The sequence below is a fragment of the Triticum urartu genome, chromosome 4 (genome assembly GCF_003073215.2).
Source record: "Triticum urartu cultivar G1812 chromosome 4, Tu2.1, whole genome shotgun sequence".
Classification (NCBI taxonomy): domain Eukaryota; kingdom Viridiplantae; phylum Streptophyta; class Magnoliopsida; order Poales; family Poaceae; genus Triticum; species Triticum urartu.
The window spans coordinates 414,468,775-414,475,756 of NC_053025.1; positions in this window are offsets into that span (position 1 = coordinate 414,468,775).

A 6,982-nucleotide genomic window follows, 5' to 3' on the forward strand; every position below is an offset into this window, starting at 1 on the left:
AGCCGCAGTGATCGGAAGCGATAAAGCGGAAGTTCCTCGATCTCCGCGTCGCCTTTTTCGCCACGTACTGCGCGCGCGTCTGTTGCGGGATTTGACTGGATGGCCTGGGCCTACCGGTCAGCCACTCGGGAACGGCCCCTTATAAGTTGCCGGCTCGGGGTTTCCAAGCCGTGCGCTCTCTTCTCCTTCTTCCTCTCTTTCTTTGCCAGCCCTCCTGCGACCCTCGGCCGTACCCTAGCGCTGCGAGCCCGTGCGAGATCTCTCCGGCGACGATGGTGAAGGGCAAGACCACTGCTTTGGAGCGCGCGAAGAAGGCGGCGGCGACGGGGAAGGGGAAGAAGTCTTCGCGAGGTGGATCTTCCTCCCGGACCACCCTGCCCAAGGGTTGGATTCAGGGCGATTGGATGCCATCGGTGCTCCGGCAGGAAGACCTCGACGACATGGTCGAGGGAGGAGCCATTCCCCATGAGGCCCCACGTCTCCCGGGGAGGGAGATCGAGCCGCAACCCCGCGACGATGAGTGCGTGCTCCTCGCCACCCACATCGACCGAGGGTTTTCTCTGCCTCCCCACCCATTCTTCCGAAGCTTCTTGAATTTCTTCGGAGCGCAGCTCCATCACTTTACCCCCAACTCCATAGTCTACCTTGCCGCGTTCATTTCTATGTGCGAGGCCTTCCTGGGTTGCCGTCCGCATTGGGGGCTTTTCAAGCATATCTTTACTTGCCGCTCTCAGTCGGTGAAGAAAGCCAAGTCGAGTGACGAGAAGACGCAAGTCATCCAGTTGTGCGGGGGTCTGGCGATCCAGACGAGGGGGAAGAGCTGTTTCCCTTCTATCACCTTCCCGGAGTCGGTCCGCGGCTGGCAGTCGACCTGGTTCTACTGCCAGGACCAGGCGACCCCCGGACAGTCGACCGGTCTTCCTCCTTTTTCACTCGACCGAGCCGAGAAGCCTATCTCTCTGAAAGTCACGCCGGAGGAAAGTTCCCAAGTCAAAGTATTGGCGGGTCGAGTGGTTGAACTTGTCCGTGAGGGGGTGACTGGGATGGACCTGTTAGAGGTCTTTCTCCAGAGGCGCATCCAACCGCTCCAGGCGCGAGATCATCCGATGTGGCTGTATTCTGGCCTCGACGACACCACTCGAATCCACCCGGAGGAGGTCACCGATGAGATGCTGGAGGGGTGGCTGTCAAGCATCACGGGGAACAAAGACAACCCCCGAGGAGCCAGAAGGGTGATTCCACTCGACAACTCATATGAGGTGGATCAGGTATGTCTTTGTGTCGGATATCTGGCCTTCTGTATTAGTCTTCTTTATGCAAGTCGACTGACTTTCGTCCTGTCCGTTGTCCTCCAGGCTACCACTGAGATGTACTCGACGCCCAGCGGGGCACAGGGGCCGACCAAGGAAGGTGAGGGGAGCAGAGGCGAGAGCGGGGACGACTAGGTCGAGTGGGAGTCCGACGGTGAGGGAGAGGAGGGAGACGAGATCTTCTCCAGTGAAGAGGAGGAGGAGGCTGAACCTCCCCGCCCGGAGGGACGGTCCAAGCTCGCCCATGATCCAGCACAGGAACGTGGCAAAGCGACCGCTCCTGTTGGGCAGTCGTCGAAACGCCCTCGGACTTCTTCTCCTCCGCCGACCGGGAAGGCTCCCAAGCACCCACGAACGGCACCATCTAAGCCGCCCAAGGCCTTGCCCAAGATGAAGATAGCTGTTCCCACCATTTCGGGGTAACAACAACACTTGCTTTCCTTTGTCGACTGTGGACGGATCCTTGGTCGATTCGCTGGGCCAACTGACTAATCTTTTGAGATTTGTAGTGGTGCAACTTCTGAGGTCTCTGCCAGGAACGACGACCAAGAAATGGAGGACGCTGTCACCTCCAAACCTGGTACGATCACTGCCGTCCTGCTTACGAGTCGACTGAAGCGTTGGTCGATTGAATGTTTTCATTGCAGCTCCTCCTCATGTTATCGACCTCCCGGACGACAACGACGACGCACCGCTGAGGGTGAAGAGGAAGAAGAAGGTGTTGGCTGGCAATACTCCGCAATCCACTCCCGCGCCTGAGGCTGCAGTTCGGGATGATGGCGAACCCACTCGGGCTTCCGTGACTTTCGCTGTTCCTTTGACGAGTGTGCAGCCTTCAGCGTCGACTGCAGATCCGTCTTCGCTTTTTGCTGCGTACCCCGTCCCTGAGGACCAAGCGGCTGCTGTGAAGGAGGATGTACGCCAGGCCGGAGTCATGATGGAACAGGTGAAAGTGGCTTGGGAGGCTTGCCAGGCGGCTTACGACGCAAGCTCGGCTCTTCAGAGCAATGTCCAGGTCAGTCGACTTCAACACTTGATCTGTTTTGGTATGTCCTTTGAAGATTCTCTTTTCCGAAGGTCTTTAAGTTTGTACACCCAGTGGGTGTGTTTGCCAATTCTTGGACGAGTGGGGGCACGCTAAGTGCACCCACTGGGTGTAGTCCCCGAGACTACGGTCGACTGCTGGCAGTCGGCTGTGGTCTTTAAATTGAGTCGTAGTTGAGTTTCTTCACTCTGTCGACTGCAGGCAGTCGACGTCTTTCTCTCTCTTTTTTTACTGGGTGTAGGCTTATTGTCTCTTAGCTGCTCGGAAGCAACTTGTCTTTGACTCGACTTCGGGGGTCAGATGGGTGGGATAGGAACCGGTGGGGGCACGCTAAGTGCACCCACTGGGTGTAGTCCCCGAGACTAAGGTGGACTGCTGGCAGTCGACCATAGTCTTAGTATTTATTGTCTTTGTTGCTTTTTATTTGAAATTGTAACTCCTCCTCTTTGACTTCAGAAATCTTGTGATCTTGGAACCCGCTTGGCTGACTTGGAGAAGCAGCAAATCCAAATGAACCTCGATCTGGAGCTGGCCAGGACGGAGCTGCAGAAGGTCAGAGAAAGCGCCGCAGGTAAGACGCCTTTGTCGACTGGTTAGTATCTCTTCGCTTTCTCCGACTCAATCATCGTTTTTGCAGAAACACTGAAAGAAGCTCTGGCGAAGAAGGATCAGGACTTGGCTGCCGCCCGCAAGGAGGCTGAAGACAAGACCGCTCTGGCCGCACAGAAGCTAGCTTCGGTCGACCACTTAGAACAAGAGAATACCAAGCTCAAGACTGCTCTGAATGAGGCCAACAGGGAGTGTTCACGTTGGAAGAAGGAGAACCTCACCCTGAGTGAGAAGCTGGAAGGCCTCGCTCGCGGGAGAAACGACCTGGAGAGCTACTTGGGGAGCCTTGCCAAGAAGTTGTACCTTAAGCTTGGAGGTGCGCATTCAGTTCCGACTGGTTTTTGAGTCGACTCATTCTGTGAAAATTGTCTTATCCTTGAATCTTGTATGCAGAGCTTTGCCAGAATTTTGAAGAGGAGACCAGTCGAGTGGAGCCGAGCTTGGACCCAGTTAACTCCCTTGTGAAGGACGAGGCCGCAATGAACGTGCTCCATCTGGAGTCTCGTGTTGACGGCGTCGTGGATTACTTGGCTCGACTGAAGGTTGCCATGACGCGGATCGACCCGGCACTTTGGCCAGAATCTACGCTCCAGAATGATCTCGAGTCTCTGATGACTCGACTCAATGGAATCTCTGACCGAGTGCAGGAGTGGAAGAAGTCTTTAGCTCGGTGTGGCGCTGACGTGGCTCTGTCCCTGGTCCGCGTCCACTGCAAGGAGGTGCGGGAGGAGAAGCTGGCCACCATCCAAGTCGCCAACACGAGGAAGCACAACTTCCAGGACTTCATGGAGACATTCATTGCTGCTGCTACCCGTATCGCAGATGGGATCGACTTGGATGAGTTTGTCGCTCCTGCCAGTCCTCCTCCTCCTGAGGAATGAAAAAATTTGCCTCGGGCTGCCGAGTGTATTTTGTAATCCGTCAGACTCTGCCTTAAATTCGCCTCGGAATGCCGAGTGGAAGTGTAACAGTTAAACTCTGCTGAGCTGTGGGCTCGAGTACTTTGATCTGAGGCTTCTCGGCTCTTTTAGGCTTTATTTGAACTTGCTTTGTCGTTGAATCTCTTTGTGGATGACCCGTCGAGTGGGATTTGATCTTCACTCGAAATAACTTTGTGTCCGTGGTGCAGCTCTGAAGGAGAAGGTGGCGGTCGACCTGCCCCTCGTCGTCCTTGGGAAATGAGAAGTGTTTCCTATTTAGGCGAGTGCTGGACCGCAGCTAAGTCTCTGCGTAGGAGAACTTAGGCGAGTGCTGGACTGCAGCTAAGCCCCCGAGTGGGAGGTTTGCTCTCCACTCGGTGGGATTTTTCAAACTTAGGCGAGTGCTAACCGCAGCTAAGTCTCTGCGTAGGAGAACTTAAGCGAGTGCTGGACTGCAGCTAAGCCCCCGAGTGGGAGGTTTGCTCTCCACTCGGTGGGATTTTTCAAACTTAGGCGAGTGCTGACCGCAGCTAAGTCTCTGCGTAGGAGAACTTAGGCGAGTGCTGGACTGCAGCTAAGCCCCCGAGTGGGAGGTTTGCTCTCCACTCGGTGGGATTTTTCAAACTTAGGCGAGTGCTGACCGCAGCTAAGTCTCTGCGTACGAGAACTTAGGCGAGTGCTGGACTGCAGCTAAGCCCCCGAGTGGGAGGTTTGCTCTCCACTCGGTGGGATTTTTCAAACTTAGGCGAGTGCTGACCGCAGCTAAGTCTCTGCGTACGAGAACTTAGGCGAGTGCTGGACTGCAGCTAAGCCCCCGAGTGGGAGGTTTGCTCTCCACTCGGTGGGATTTTTCAAACTTAGGAGAGTGCTGACCGCAGCTAAGTCTCTGCGTAGGAGAACTTAGGCGAGTGCTGGACTGCAGCTAAGCCCCCGAGTGGGAGGTTTGCTCTCCACTCGGTGGGATTTTTCAAACTTAGGCGAGTGCTGACTACAGCTAAGTCTCTGCGTAGGAGAACTTAGGCGAGTGCTGGACTGCAGCTAAGTTCCCGAGTGGGAGGTTCGCTCTCCACTCGGTTGGTTTTTTCAAACTTAGGCGAGTGCTGACTGCAGCTAAGTCTCTGCGTAGGAGAACTTAGGCAAGTGCTGGAGTGCAGCTAAGTTCCCGAGTGGGAGGTTCTCTCTCCACTCGGTAGGATTTTTCAAACTTAGGCGAGTGCTGACTGCAGCTAAGTCTCTGCGTAGGAGAACTTAGGCGAGTGCTGGAGTGCAGCTAAGTTCCCGAGTGGGAGGTTCTCTCTCCACTCGGTAGGATTTTTCAAACTTAGGCGAGTGCTGACTGCAGCTAAGTCTCTGCGTAGGAGAACTTAGGCGAGTGCTGGACTGCAGCTAAGCCCCCGAGTGGGAGGTTGGCTCTCCACTCTGTAGGATTTTTTAAACTTAGGCGAGTGCGGACTGCAGCTAAGTCTCTGCGTAGGAGAACTTTGGCGAGTGCTGGACTGCAGCTAAGCCCCCGAGTGGGAGGTTGGCTCTCCACTCGGTAGGATTTTTTAAACTTAGGCGAGTGCTGACTGCAGCTAAGTCTCTGCGTAGGAGAACTTAGGCGAGTGCTGGACTGCAGCTAAGCCCCCGAGTGGGAGGTTCGCTCTCCACTCGGTAGGATTTTTCAAACTTAGGCGAGTGCTGACTGCAGCTAAGTCTCTGCGTAGGAGAACTTAGGCGAGTGCTGGACTGCAGCTAAGCCCCCGAGTGGGAGGTTCGCTCTCCACTCGGTAGGATTTTTCAAACTTAGGCGAGTGCTGACTGCAGCTAAGTCTCTGCGTAGGAGAACTTAGGCGAGTGCTGGACTGCAGCTAAGCCCCCGAGTGGGAGGTTCGCTCTCCACTCGGTAGGATTCTTTTGAACTTAGGCGAAACGGGTTCGCGGCTAAGTCACCACTGGGGGTTCTCGTATGTAAACAGAAGTGACAGCAATCATTGGAACACTCTTGACTTTGACAAAGATGAACTGCGGGAATTTCTCTTATTACATCTTTATGGGAAGGAACTTAAGTGTAAAAGGGGCGGAGTAGTTCCGCATTCCAAGCTCGCGGCTCATCAATCTGGCGATCAACATTGTAGAGGTGATACGCTCCATTGTGGAGGACTCTGGTGATGATGAAGGGGCCTTCCCAAGTAGGAGCAAGCTTGTGTGGTTTCTGTTGATCCACTCGGAGGACCAAATCTCCTTCTTGGAAGGCCCGACTCTTCACATGTCAGGCATGGAATCGACGCAAGTCTTGCTGATAAATGGTCGATCTGATCATGGCCATCTCTCTTTCTTCTTCCAGGAGGTCTACTGCATCTTGCCGAGCCTGTTCTGCTTCATCTTCGGTGTAGAGCTCGACTCGGGGAGCGTTGTGAAGGAGATCACATGGCAGAACGGCTTCGGCTCCATAAACAAGAAAGAATGGGGTTCTTCCAGTCGACCGGTTAGGGGTGGTCCTTAATCCTCACAAAACTGACGGAAGCTCGTCGACCCAGGCACCTGCTGCGTGTTTGAGGTCACGCATTAGCCGAGGCTTTAGTCCTTTGAGGATCAGACCATTTGCTCTTTCAGCTTGTCCATTCGACTGGGGATGGGCGACTGATGCGTAGTCGACACGAGTGCCTTGAGAGGCGCAAAAGGCTCTGAACTGGTCTGAATCGAAGTTCGACCCATTGTCAGTGATGATGCTGTGAGGGACAAAAAACCTGAATGTTAGTCCTCTGACGAAGCTAATAGCACTGCCAGCATCGAGGTTCTTGATGGGTTTAGCTTCAATCCACTTGGTAAACTTGTCGACTGCCACAAGTACATGGGTGAAACCGCTCCTGCCTGTTCTCAGGGGGCCGACCATGTCCAGTCCCCAGACAGCGAAGGGCCAGACGAGTGGAATGGTCTTCAGGGCTGATGCGGGTTTGTGGGACATGTTGGAGTAGAATTGACACCCCTCACACTTGTCAACTATCTCCTTTGCCATCTCATTTGCTCTTGGCCAGTAAAATCCTGCTCGGTATGCTTTGGCCACAAAGGTCCGAGAGGACGCATGGTGACCGCAGGTCCCCGAATGGATCTCACCA